This window comes from Lepisma saccharinum, chromosome 3, assembly GCF_977018435.1.
Source record: "Lepisma saccharinum chromosome 3, izLepSacc3.1, whole genome shotgun sequence".
Taxonomy (NCBI): domain Eukaryota; kingdom Metazoa; phylum Arthropoda; class Insecta; order Zygentoma; family Lepismatidae; genus Lepisma; species Lepisma saccharinum.
The window spans coordinates 118,582,051-118,597,265 of NC_139231.1; positions in this window are offsets into that span (position 1 = coordinate 118,582,051).

The following is a 15,215-nucleotide window of genomic DNA, read 5'->3' on the forward strand; positions in this document are numbered from 1 at the left end:
TGTTCGATAATATTTTTGTCTTTAATTAGCTGTAATCAAGGGGTCCCGGGTTCGATACCCGGTGGAGGCACATGGTGGTTCGGATCCCACTTTAAACTGTAGGTCCAGTCCCGATTAGCCTTACTGTGCACAAAGTGGACTTAAAACACCAAATCAATCAATCAATCAGGCAATCTTTAATTAGCAATGTTGACGTTGCTATGATAACAAAGTGAGTTATGTTATGGGCTGATATAGTTCATCCATAGAAGTTCTAAATTTGCACATATTTGTAGAATATTCGGCGTGGAGAAGATTGATTTGTGCGAACAGTGTTTGTCTTTATCAAGGTTTTTAAAGGTCCAGGAAACCATAACTTCCAATGGGTTCTATTGGGTTCCGCTGCAGGACCGAAACCCGAAACCTTTATTTCTCGCACAATTTAAATTCGGTACAAGTTGCGTATTGTTTCATTGAAAAAAGGTTCCTGCACCCTATTTAAATTTATCCGGGAGAAAAGGTTCCTGAACCGAATTTAAATTCATCCGGTCCCTGGACCGAATTGAAATACTTTACAGATAAAAAGGATCATCACGGTATAGTACCCATTTACACTTGCTGATTTTCTCTCCCGGACCGGAATTGAATTGAATTTACAATTCCTGGACCTATGACAACCCTGGGATTGTTAAAAACCCAGAAACCCATACATTTTAAGGGGTTCTATTGGGCTCCGTTACAGGACTGGAACCTTTTTTCTCGCACAATTTAAATTCTGTTCAAGTTGCGTATTGTTTCATTTCAATATACCTAGGTAGAACTTGGACCCTATTTAAACTGATCCGGGGAAAAAAGGTTCCTTGACCGCATCTAAATTGATCTGAAAGAAAGTTCCTGGACCGTATTTAAATTCAGCCGGAAAAAATGTTCCTGGACCGAATTGAAATTCAGCTAGAAAAAGGTTCCTGGACCGAATTGGAACACTTTACAGATAAAAAAGGGTCTTAACGGTCCAGAACCCATTTACGCTTCCTGATTTTCTCTCCTGAACCGGAATTGAATTTATTTAAAATTCCTGGACCTTTAACAAGCCTGGGTTTTCTTACCAACAGTGCTCGAAGCGAGGAGGGATGCGGGGGATGATATCCCTCCCCAGAGAGCAAAATTTTTGCAAAGCACCCCTATCGATAGTACAAGAGTAAGAGCGTGAACGATAATAGGTGCTGGGTCGAGATGACGTCAGCGGCTCGCTTGTTGATTGGATGACTCGGGAGTTGTGACTCGCTTCCCAAGCTGCAAATGCAGAATCAACCAGAGATGTTGCGAAAATAAACTCACTCTAAAAAGAAATAGAACGAGCTTCAGCTATTTCATCAATTCATCATTCATTGCAAGAATCCGTCCTACGTGGCACAGCGCGCTACGACGCCTGGGCCCCTTTGTCAATTTCATCACTCGTCCTCGCGATTAGTCAAAAAGTGGAGTAAAATAAACCCAATCAAAGCAAGAACGTGTCCGGGGTGACTGTGAGTGCTACTGCCCCTCCTCTAGATACTTGTTACTCTAAGTACAATTTTGCAATATCTCTCCAATTTTCATTCATATGTCGCCATATTTTTCTTTTCTATTCCCTCCCAATAACATATTTACCTAAGCGGTGTGTCTCCTTCTCTCCCAACTCTCCGCCTAATCCTCCCTCCCCGTTAGTCGGCCCGGATTCGCTCTTGATTCAGTGTCCATCAATTAACCTAAATAGGTAGGAAAGTGACGCGAAATAACCAAAATACAATGAAACACTGTACCAATCTGTCCGCTCCCCACTATCGACTCGAGTTACGCTATGAATCCACATTCTGTCAGTGGCAATGTTCTTGTGCAGACTCTCGAGTTCCGCCCACCAACTGTCTGATGCCCTTAGCAGACAACGCAAGAGCGAGAGCAATGCACTGCATCCTCAAACACACTTAAAGCAAAGGAGCTTTAAGTAATGCTGTAAATGTATTCACTCCGTCATTTTTGCGGTGACATCATTTTGACGAAAATATATGGCTGATTATTATCCAGTTAAGATCGTGGAGGCAAGTTCAACTTGTATACTCAATAAACATGCGTAAAAAAGCTCACTGAAGGTTCTATAGCCCCCGGTGGCGGCCCGAGGAAGTTCTCCATCATAAATATAAATATACAACAAATATTTTCCTATTCCTCTCGAACTAAGTCATCCTCGTAGCAAAATTTTCCTCTTCCTTACAAAGATAGGAAAATTTCTTACGGTACTCCACGCCTATTTATTTTTGCACAACATTTAACTAGGTCTTAATATATACCTTACTTGCAGAGGAAAAAGAACTGTTATACGTCATGTCGGAGTTTTCCATTTATCTCTTTCCATGATTCAGGAAATACAGAAGGGAATTTGGCAATATTTCCTACCGCCATAATATTCAGTCGAACATCAAACTATAATCCCGTTTTGTGAAACTTTCGTCACTGCGGCCGACTTCCGTGGCACAGTGGTTAGCACACCGTGCTACGACGCCAGGTGTCCCTGGTTCGAATCTCGACCTGTGCATGGGTGTTCGTTGTGAGTGTCCCTTCATCAGTCATCTTCATCGTCACTATTAGCCAAACGTGACAGAACAGCTAAGTAAAATAAAACAGATCAATAAACAACAACAATTACGTCACTGCCATGTTGTTTCTGTGATTCGAAACGCACTTCAAAATGTAGGTCCAGTCCCGATTAGCCTTTCTCATAAACTCAAACTCAAAAGATAAAAAAAAATAGACAACATACTTTAACTTTTGCTCTGGAGTGCAGGAACAAAAATCGCATATGTAAAACATACCATTTTCCCCCTTCTTACTTTTGGGTATAGTGGGATTCGATTCCTGAGGCATTGTTGGGCAACCGATGTCCTAAATTTTCGATGCGGGCTAGACGAAAGTCGTCAGACCTGGTTCGTTCTACACAAACCCACTATTTCGCAATTGTTAATGCCTCATCAAATGAATTCCATTGATTGATATTTCCTCGTTTCACAACCAATACACAAATTTTGGATTTTTAAAAATGGACAATTTCGAATGGTTGAAGAGGCGCATTCCCATTTGGAATTTAATATTCTTAAAAATTTTCTGATTCCGCTTTTGATAGTGAAAATGATACTGCATGTTTTGTTGTACTTTTTACATAACTCACACATTTAAATGGGAAAAAAATTGGACATCAAAGTAACTCCAGTGGTTATTTTGTAGGGTATGCACTTGGCAACCTCTCTTTCTCCCCCCCCCCCTTTCCCTTTCCGGACGAGGTATGTGGGCGGTAAGTTGGTAGCACGGCTTGCAGTTAGGCTAGGTAGTGCAGATCGGTCAAAAATGTGTCTGAAGACCACCTGTGTATACTCCTTCATTATCGGAGAGTTTGTTGGACACGTGGATAGAATGTTGGTGGTAACAACCCCTTCATTGAGTAGGGATATTCTATGAAGGAACCCGTTGTAGTAGGGCACCTTCTGTTCTTCCCGTCAGCTTCCTGTTTTATTTACTATGTCTACGTATGCTGTTCGTATGGAACCTAGCGTAGTGCTCTGCGGAATTAGAGGTTTTAGGTTCGACTCCATTCTCATATGTAAATAACGTTTCGTTCACTTCATGATTGTTATGATTCCTCGCATGGAATGAACGTGACTGCTCAGATTATCCATGTGAGAAATGAAATTACATGCACGCACCCCCCCCCCCCAGACACACACACATACATACATGAGCACCACAACACCTTACACCACCAAATTTTTCAGAAAGCCCCAAATTTTGGTAATTTTGACTAAATACGAACTTATACCCCCCAGATGGAAAAATCTGGATACACCCCCCTGCTTTAGCGTACGTCTCGCTTCGAGTTCTGAGGGTTTTTTAAATCCCACTTTATGCACTGAAGGACTAATTTCGACTGGACCTACAGTTTAAAGTTGAACCCGAACCACTATATGTGCCTCCACAGGTAGGCTATAGTCTTGCTTCGAAAAACTACACTTGTGTTACAGATTTTAATATATTAGATCGTATGTTTAAGATTTCTCCCTGAGCATTCAGATGAATTGCATTCGCTGCGGACTTTACGGTACATGTTCAAGGCATTCTTTTGTTATTGGCAGTACAATGTTTAACGCAAAAAGCAATCCTTGTTATGTATAAAAATACCTTAAAAGTTTATATACTCTTTAAATATTCATGTTGTTTCGTGACGTCACAGATATCTGAACAATACGAGGATTCTTCTGACCTAAATGTCGGTGTGGTTCTTTGACAACGTTTTTTGGCAACGAGACCTCACCGGCGGCGCCGAGAGTGTGGCCCATCTGCCGGCTCACCCTGTCAAAATGACAAATTTGGTGATAAAGGTAAAATGAAAGTGCATATACTGTATAGCAATAATGATGTTGAATGTGATTGGTTGGATCACGTATCAACTAAGATGTGGGTCAACCAAATATTTGACAGCAGTTCCTTTACAGACCTCCGTGGCGGAGTGGTTAGCGCAGCACGTACGGCGCAAGGGTCCCGGGTTCGATTCCTGGCCTGGGCATGGGTGTTCTTTGTCATTGTCCCTTCATCGTGCTCATCTTCGCGATTATCCAAACGTTGTAGAAGAGCGAATTAAAATAAACCAAATCAATCAATGAATCAAAAGTCTGTCGCCGGCGCTGGAGGACATGGACGTTAATTGCGTTTATTCTCGCCCTTATTTTGTCTAATCACCATTCGCGCTCATTAAACAGGGGAGATTATACAGCAAATGCAATAACAACTACGTTGTGGATCCTTGACTTCTATTTTCCTACGAGGTAAACAATCGCGTGACAAAACCATCGTAATTCACATGCCTGTTTTAGAGAGAGAAACGAAAAAAGGAAGAAATATACTGCATTGTAGAAGGCGATTAAATCGAAGTTTTGCGGCAATTCGCTCCTTTTGTTAGGAGAAAAACTGTAGGTTGTGGTTCCCGGCAAGGTGTTTTCGTGCCTACCAACCTGTCAGTGCAATTCTCTTCCTTCAATGAGGGCTGTCCGTGCAGATTCTTGAGGCAAATGGAGTCTCTCCGGGTGGGCGTGTTTCCTGGGAGGTCTTTCAGGAACTCTGGGGACTGCAGGAGGGGTCGAAAGAGGGGGCCAGAGCCGGTCATGGGAGCCGCCGCCGCCAGACTGGGGGGCTCTTGCGGGGTTCGCTCGAAGAGAGGCTCCGAACATGGTTGGCAGGAGTACTGTTTTTGTCAGCTGGTGTGAAGACAGTTTGTGAACCTACCCAAGGTCGCCGTAACAAAATCCCCGGTTCGAGTTTTGATGTAGTCGGGGGTGTTCCTTTGTTAAAGTCCCGTCATCAATGTAATATAATCATCACTCATACTCATCGCCGCTATTAGTCTCTAGAGGCAGAAAAGCTATATAAAACAAGAAAAATACACACAAAAGCGCAAGAGGTCAACACGGTAAACTGCGAACGGAAAACCAAAATTGGATAAATGCGAAAGGGAGTAGAAGAATAACGGATTTATTCTCCTTATTGTATGTCGCTTTTCTATTCTTTAGCGGCGAGAAAGAATGATGATTGTTGTTGTTTTATTTCAATACGCTTTTCTGCCACTTTTGGCTAATCGCGATTGGATTGGATTGATTTGTTGTTTTAAGTCCACTTTATGCACAGTAAGGCTAATCGGGGCTGGACCTACAGTTTAAAGTTGGATCCGAACCACTATGTGCCTCTACCGGGAATCGAACTCGGGACCCCTTGATTACAATGGGACGACGCTACCACTGCGCCATCTGGGAGGCCTCACGAAGATGGGGTTGAAATTGATGAAAGTACAGTCACAAACACACATGAACAAGCCACAATACAAGAAGGGACAGTTGAAATCGTTGCGGTTAAAAAAAATATCGGGTGTTCAGAATCATGCCTCAACCCCTTGCATTACATTAAATTTATTATTATAAATAAGGGTAAGTTCAAAGAAGAAGCATAGGGAAAAAAGTTGCTGTGGAAAAAGTCATCACGTGGTACTATTATTGCCAGAAAGGAAATGGGGCGATCATTGAGTGGTAGGCAATGCGGCTTCAGTTTCAGTCCATTCGGGGATCGCTCGCTTTACAACCTCGTACCCATATTTCAACTCTCGTATAAATACCGGCATAGTCGCCAGCACATCGTCGGCCTTCAAGCATGCAGTTTCCAGGATGTTCTCAGTTGTCGTCGTCGAAAACCTCAACAAAGGAAAGCTGATGTGTGTGAAAAATCTTTGCATGGGCCTTAGGCTGACAGTTCTTGATTACGAACCGCAGCACAAAGATAAAAGGAATTCTTGTCCAGCGCCGTGTTTTTGTGGATGGTTCAGATTAGCTGAGCAACTTCAGAGTTCACTTTCTCCCGCCTCTTTCTCCCAAGCATCCCATTGGCTGATCTTTGACGGGATGCCCCAATCCCATCGCGAAGCGAGTGTCAAGGCCTCCATTGAAGATTACGTGTGAATGGAGAACGCCAGTTATGGTCTTCGTAAAAGAACCAGGGTTGCAATCTTCTTTATTTTATCGATTGTTTGAACCTAACGCGCGTTATTACTGGTTGCGCACGCATAGTGGGAGGGAATTAAATTGTAAATAGAATGTTTTGTTGTACCTATATAAGTAGATAACCGCATTTAAGGCCAATGTATTATTTTAATATTTTAATGAGAGCCATGCATTGGGACAATGTTTGAAATGGTTAGTATTGTATTTTTTGCGACCTACGTGGTGGAGTGGTTAGCACAGCGCGGGGGTCCCCGGTTCGCCTCCCAGCCTTTCCATGGGTGTTCTTTGTGAGTGTCCCTTCATCAATTTCGTCATATCATCACTTATTTTTTATTGATTGATTGATTGATTTAGTTTATTTTACTTCGCGTTTTGTGCCTCTTGGCTAATTTGCGAAGATGGGACTGAGTGATGAAATGATGAAATTGATGAATGGACATTCACAAACAACCAAGCCCGACCGGGATTCGAACCCGGGACCCTTGGCGTCACAGCGCCACTTATTTTTGCCATTAACCAAAAGTTGCAGAAAAGTGACGCTAAATAACGAAAATCAAATCAACTCAAAATGTTTCTGGGTCGCTACTGCAGTAAACTCTGAAATGGGTGGGAAGAACCCTCTCCCAGGACAATTTTTATTTCCCTTTATAGAATAAGCTGTATTTTTATAATTCCAACGGTCTTTGCTAGAAATGTATATGAATGTAGGTTTATATTGTCTTTGCAAAGGTAGAAAAACATGGAAAAACTGAAGAACAACAATTTGCACCGAAAAGATGGCAACACTTCCTTTGTTTTAGTTGTGACTGGTAGGTATGGGTGGTTGGAAGTGAACGCCGACTGCCCGAGGAGACCTGAGTGGATGGTGGGGGAGGTTAATATGTGGTGGTCGGCCCGCAAAGATTAGATACGACCAGACAAAGAAATTCCAAAGCAAATCTGAAGAAAGCTCGTCGCTCGTGACGAGGCAAAAAGAAAGAAACAAGTGTACCCAAAGGCAGTGTGGCCAGAGCCCGACTGCCTTTTCGGTCATGGTATGCAGAATGGATACAAATAAATAAAAAGTGTCATAATTATGTAACAAGGCACGTATCTAAAATTTATTTCGGAGGAGAATGTGCTTGTGAAGCAAAAATCACTTGCAATTATAATATATACATAAAAACATAAAACAGGGTAGCATTTAACAATATGCATTGGCTTATTTTTATTTAGATTACTTAACCTTTAATTTAAATAAACTATTTAACATAGGTAATTAAAGAATTCATTGTAAACTCTCCGAAAGTTTTTTTTTTATTTACGCGGTGTTTTTCACAAAATGTGTGCAAGTTGTGGTAAAATGTGCGAGAAGCACACACAAAATGTTACTTTTGCATTATTTCGGCACTTACTATTAGTAAGTTTTTTATATTGCGAATGCGAAAAATAAAGTCCTGAAGTACAGAGCATACGATACAAAATTGGAGGTACAGTCAGGTACAGTCACCGGTAATAAAAATGGCGCACCTGGATCCTAAAATACTCGCTTACCTGCAATGCATCATGTGTGTGATTAGCCAACTGCAATAACAAGTTTATATATTCTTCTATCGCAGCAGAGTTAGGCAACACACATAACACATTTCAGGCAAGTAATTCAGGATCTAGAGACTATACCCTGTCCCAGCTAACTGTGGAGCAAGGCAGCGCATTGCGTCAGAGAAGCGATGGAAATCTATTGGCCAAAGCGAAGCAGTACACGCTGCTGGGAAGGCTGGCAATTGAAGTCGCTTTCCCCCACTCTACGCAATTCCGTTCCTCTTACGTGTTCATTGGTTGAGCCGTCTCGCGTCACTACTTGCGCAGAGACTTGTTTTCATGTGCGTGCTCCATAGTTAGCTGGGACAGAGTATAGGTGTCCCATTCTTTACCGGTGACTGTACATTTCCTTGCATGACATGAATACAAGCGAGGGTCAATCAACGAGAGTTGATGTCACTTTCAAATCACATTAAAGTTTTTTAAAAAATACTATTTTTATTTATTGTACCATTAAATTTTTGCAAAATTTCTGGAAAGGTCCAATCCGGTAAGTCGATGATTTGATACGCCACTGATTCCAGTTAAAAATTAACTTCCTTCTGGAATTATAACAAAATGGCGACATGTAGATTGTTTATTTTCGGAGTTATGCACGATAAACTAAATTGAAACATAGAATCCAAAATGGTTAACATTATCTTTAAAATGACGGGAAACACTTCTGGTTTTCTTCGGGTTTATTATGGTTAATGATCAGATTTTCATTTTAAAAGTATACCTCAAAATATGTTTTCATCGTTATAAGAAAAATCTCGCGAAATCATAGTCGATGGCAAAAGAGACAGAGGAAGACTGCTTGATTGATTGATTTCGTGTTTTAAGTCCACTTTATGCACAGTACGGTTAATGAGGGACTGGACCTACAGTTTAAAGTGGAATTCGAACCACTATGTGCCTCCACCGGGTATCGAACCTGGGATTACAAGGCGAGGAAAAGACTTCGAGTTTCAAAACGGTGATCTAAATATGAATTAACAATGAAAATAGAAAATGTGACTGTAAGTTCAAAAACACGTGTAAAAATACTAAAACATACTAAGGGTTTTTCATTAAGAGTGATACTTTTTAAAATTGTAATTTCTAGTTTCTAGTATATTTTTTGGTGTGCATCCAGGTGTGAAAATATCCAGCACAATTTGCAGTATCATCATGCAGCGACTCACGCTTCCTGAACGTTTAGAAATCATTAAATTTTTTTACCAAAGTGGCAGCTCAGTTGTGGGTGCTCATCGTTTGTTCACCAGAGAATTGGGTCGCCATCACCGTTTCTCTATTCAGGCTATACGCCGCACTGTTGCGAAGTTTGAGCGGGATTTCACTCTACACGACCAGAAGCCACCAAGAAGCACGAAGTGAGGACAATATCGCAGCAGTAGCGGCCAGAATTGAGGAAGAGCCGAATGTGTCAGTGCCAATACGATCTCAACGGTTGCGGCTATCTGAGACATCAACTTGGCGAATCTTGCGAAAGGATTTGGGTCTGCATCCGTACAAAGTTGTATTGACGCAAGAGTTGCAGCCAAACGATCACAGATTGCGTTGTGAGTTCGCTGATTGGGCCGTACAGCAGTTGGAAGCTGATCCTGATTTCAGTGGGAAAATCATCTCAGACGAGGCGCATTTTTGTCTTAGTGGCTTCGTCAATAAGCAAAATTGTCGTTATTGGAGCGAGAAGAACCCACAAGTGGTCCATGAGGTGCATTGCATTCAGAAAAACTCACTGTGTGGTGCGGTTAATGGCGTGGCGGCGTCATTGGACCTTATTTCTTTCGAGATGATGAGAGAAGAACCGTTACCGTCAATGGCAACCGCTACAGATCCATGTTACGCGAATTTCTGTGGCCAGAACTTGAGACAGACCATAGATATTGAAAACATGTGGTTCCAGCAGGATGGCGCTACGTGCCACACAGCTGATGCTACGCTCGATTTGCTGAGGGAGAAGTTTGGCGACCGGATCATCTCAAGAAGTGGTTGTGTGAATTGGCCGCCACGGTCGTGTGATTTAACACCCATGGATTTTTTCTTTGGGACTACATCAAAACCCAGGTCTATGCTGACAAGCCACTAACTTTGGAACATTTGGAGGCGAACATTCGTCAGGCTATCGCAGACATAACGCCGCTAATGTTGGACAGAGTGATTAACAATTGGAGCCATCGTGTGTGTCAGTGTGTTCAAAGCCGTGGTAAACATTTGAACGATATTTTGTTCAGAACATAACTGCAATGTCTAAGCTTCAAAATAAAGCACATTTTACTTTGATACGTTGAGTGGTTTATATTTTTTTCAAATTTTAAAAAGTATCACTCTTAATGAAAGACCCTTTACAATAATAGTGTTTGCGAGGAGAACCTTTAACTTATAATGTTTATTTTTGAATGCAGCCGTGTTTTTCTAGTCGGTAGGGGTAGGGCATCTGGTTACCACGCGGCATCGATTACAAGGGTAGGTGATCTGGGGGTTCACCCAACCTCAAAGAAATGGGTACGTGGAGGCAACCCTGGGGGATGTAAAGGCGGCCGGAGCGTGGTGCTAAACACACATCACCTGCAAAAAAAAAAAAAAAAAAAAAAGGAAATAAAATAAAATAAATCGAGAATGTGTATGGCTCTAATTCCACATCCTCCTACATCTACCTTCGTGGCACGTTACATTTTACACAGGGAACTTTATCCTTGCCTTACCTCCATTTTAAAAAGGAGGATTTACATAAATTAATATTAAAAAAAGTGCAAAATGTTACTTTCAAAAGGATGCCTTATTTATTGACGACCAATGGAAATACCATGAAAATGATGTAAGAACAAGAGAGTATATCGTGAAAAATATAAATTATTGTGGTAAACGCTAAAGAAAAATTCGATTTTAATATGGAGATATGACAAAGTTGTAAAATATATACGATAACATTACTTTTACAGAAATAATATATATATATTTTTTAAATCAAATTTGTGCTTCCGTTTGCATGTTAACTGTGTGCTCACTAACCTACACACAGCAAAATTAACATATCACACAAAATTCTTTCGGACGGTCTTGCGAGAATTTTTCATTACAAAAGTTGCTGTGCATTATTTTTGTATTTCTCCAAAAGAAACGCTGACGCCACTTTCACCATTTCCAAACAACCCCAGTCGAAGTCGAATTACTAACTCATTTTTAGACCGTATATCTAATTTGAAAATGCATTTATTTTCCTTATGCCGATTAGCTGTTGGTCATATTTCACACCCGTGACATTATGTTACGTGTTGGGTGTTGTGTATGTGAAATAATCTGTGTAAAGTTGGCGACATGTTTTTAAAAAAGACGTACCTGTAAATAGCATTTTTCAGGTTGAAATTGTAGAACAGATCTTTTCCTCTCACAACGACACTTCGAAAAATTAACGCTAATCTTTAGCTTGATAATCGCACACAAAACACGTTCCAAACATTTCCAATTAACCTCCATTTAGATAATAATACCTAAAAAGTCATATTTTATAAATTTCCAAGACAGGCATTTGTTACAACACAGACACAGCACCTACCAGAGACATTTTTCAAGGGGGAGGGGGGCGTAATATTTTTTCGTGTATCTGGTGGGAAAATCTATACTCACAGCCCGCTCTTCCACCAAAATACACAGCGCTTTGGCCCGAAGCTCTTGCTTTTCCCTCATCCGCTTACCCAGAGTGCAATGCAGTGTTTTGCGTGCTACTGCCGCCAGGAAAATGTAATTTGATCGGTAAACACGCGGCCTACAATATCCTCTCGACATCTGAGACATCAACCTTGCAGCGCCTCAACGTTGACGCGCTGAAGCAGTGTTGCCAGCTAATACTGAAAATATTGGGATCCATAGACTCCTTGTTACAGTTTCTAGGCTCAACAGAATACATCAGACAGAAAAGTTAGAAATAAATCCATACATATTGCCTTGTGACAAAGGGGACTACCTGGAAATTTGTTGCAGTTCAAAAACAGAAAGAGGAATTAGTATTTGACTTTTTCCGACATTGTTTGCTCTATATTGCAGTAAGTTGTTATTGGCAGGGAGCACGTTAGAAATGGCTCTGATGCGAAAGATGTTTCGTTCTCGTCTCAAAATTAGCCCACAAGAATGAAGAGAACTATTTCATTTTTCTTTTATGTGCAACACTTGTGGTTACATTGGCATGTATAATAATTACACGTATCATTGATTGGAAGAAGTATTGGGTATGATTTGAGCGACACTGGGTGACCGTTTCTTTTCAACTAGGTCTGTATATCAGTTGTTGACTCACAAAGACAAAGTGAATATGGATATGATTTTATCTGGTAGTAATATACCTAGGTAATATTTTTATATAAGTTTCTTTGTATCTTTTAATTTGGGGAACAAAATCGTTTTTTTAAAAATAATAGGTGCCGGAAACTCAGATTCGAGTATTTCATTTATCTGAACGAAATGTGTACAACCACTATAACGTGCTATATATTATCTTATAATCTCACTTTACGGCGTCATTCGTCATCGACATATTCATTAACATCAGACGATAAGTTCTAAACCTTCCATATATCATTCTTCAAGACGTTTGATACTGGTTTCCTATCCATATTTGTTATAAACGGGTGTTTCAACATTTATGGACCACCCTATATTGAACATATGAAATCAGTTGTTGAACGTAGATATTAGTTCACAGAAATTGATTTGCACCAATATATTTTTTAGGCTGTATATTTTGTCATAGTTTAATAGCATGTTCTCTTATTTTATATTTTGTTTATTTGTATCTCAGGTGGGAAAATATTGGTGCAAAATTGTGTCTATGTGTTTTGTGAATGTTGTAGTCCTCTCATTGCTTATTAATATAACCGATAGAACTATTTATATTCCAATGTTGTATTCAGGCCTGCAGAGTATTCTCAGCAGTTTACTGTGTATTAACTAGGGGCCGGGACCTATAAAACTGCAATATATGTATGCAATTATGTCATAAAAATTGAAAAATATGTCATGAAAAATTCAAAATATGTCAGAAAAAGGCAGAAATATTTCCAGTAAAGCAAAAATATGCACAACAGTACTTTCGAATTTCTCATTACATGGGATGTCAGAATCTTCCAGGAAAGATCGACTAGGGTGAGTTATTAAATGAAGTAAAAATTTCTTTAACAGAAGAAAGCAGTGGGAAAACACTCAAAATATTTCATTTCTGGAAACTAAAGCACAATTGGCAGCTCACTACAGCTCTGGTAAATTTGACTGATTGTTGTGAGAAGCGAAAAAAAGGTAAAGAAATGAGAACAATTGAAACTTGTTTACTATCTCCTGTCCGGTGATTCTCGTGCCCGCACAACAATGATACAGAACATCCTTCCTCAATAATGTTCGCACGGCTATCAATTGTCAGCGGAATAAAATAAAAGGGGGTATTATTGCTACGTAGGTACTAATTGGTAAAAAAAATACATCTGATCTTAATTTCTTCGTTCGTAATTTCCTTTCTACTGCCATAGATAATATGAACTATGCGTTGCGCTGAAGGTACGAAGAATAAATTATAAAATAACCGATTACATGCAAGATAATTATACAGAAATATGTCTTATTTGGAGAACATTGAAGAAATATGTTGTAAAAACGCGATATTGCTAAAATATGTCAAAATATGCCTTATCAAGTTCGTCTATTTCGGCTCATATTCATCAGATATGTAAAGATCTGAGCCCAATAATCGATCCGATGCCAAATAAAAAAATATGTTATAACATTAAGTCCCGGGTCCTAGTAATAACTGTTCCACTTTATGCTCAGATAAGGGGTCCCACGTAGCAAATGTGTAGTGCTCTCTCTCTCTCTCTCGCCTTTTGTGCGACCGGTCCCGAGTGCGATTCCCGGTGGCATCCCTCAAAATATCGATGTTGACCCAGCATCGTGAGAACAATTTTGTAGCTACTCGAAAAGAAGTAGCACGCCTCGGTCTCGAAAGTCAGATAACAGCGACGATGGGACTATGTGTCACCTAACGAAAAAGTCGCTTGGCAAGCCCTGGTTGTTGCTCAATGGAGTTTAGTAATTTTCTAAAAATCAGATAGGCTAATCGGGAATGGAACAAGGGTTGAATCCGAGCCACCAGAATCGAACCCGGGACCCCCTGATGACCCCAAATAACTTAGGTATCCGGATATTTATCCAAATAATTTATTTGCCCGGATAATCGTCATATCTGTGAAAAAGATTTCCCCTCATTCTTAGTTTTGGATTTTTAAGGAGAATTCACACCGAAGAGAAACGCGACACGCGAGTTTCACACCGAAGAGACAAGATTCACGCGACACGCGGCAAGCGACACTGGTTGCTTTTAGTGTTGCCCACGGGACGAGACGGGACAGGCTTTTAAAAATTCGAGACGAGACAAGATTGACCATGTGTCATAAGACAAACGAATATTTTCGAGACGAGACAGCATTTCCACGAGACTCCACGAGACGAGACAGGCCAAAGTCTCGTCTCGTGGGCAACACTAGTTGCTTTGCTCAGTTTGCATGATGGTACCGATATAATTGCATTAATCAATTTATTATTCACCCGAAAAAACGTAACAAGAGACATTGTTACATGTAAATTGCGTTGTGAAATTTGTGCAAGTTATTGAAACTTGGGAGAGACATGTTGTGCATGAGAAAACAGAAATAATATGCACTGACCTCAAACTGTATACGCTAGACTTTTCAGCCTGAATAAAGCAAATACCTAACCACTAGAGAAATGGTTCTCAACCTTCGTGAAACCATGTCACGGTATTTTTTTTAAGTCAATGCCCTTAGCCCAAGAATTTTCCTCGTAAATCTTTACAGTATTTAAGATTTTATGCATCAATTAACATGTACCTATGAAATTAAATATTGATAATAAATTCTACCATAATCATAAAGAGTAATAATAGTTTGATTACGTGTGTAGGATTGTTGACAAATATAAAAATATGGAAGACAAAGTGGTTACGTCGTCTCCTTGTAATTAAGTGATCCCGGGTTCGATAACCGGTGGAGGCACCGGGCAGATCCAGTTCTGATTAGTCTATTTGTGCATAAAATGGAC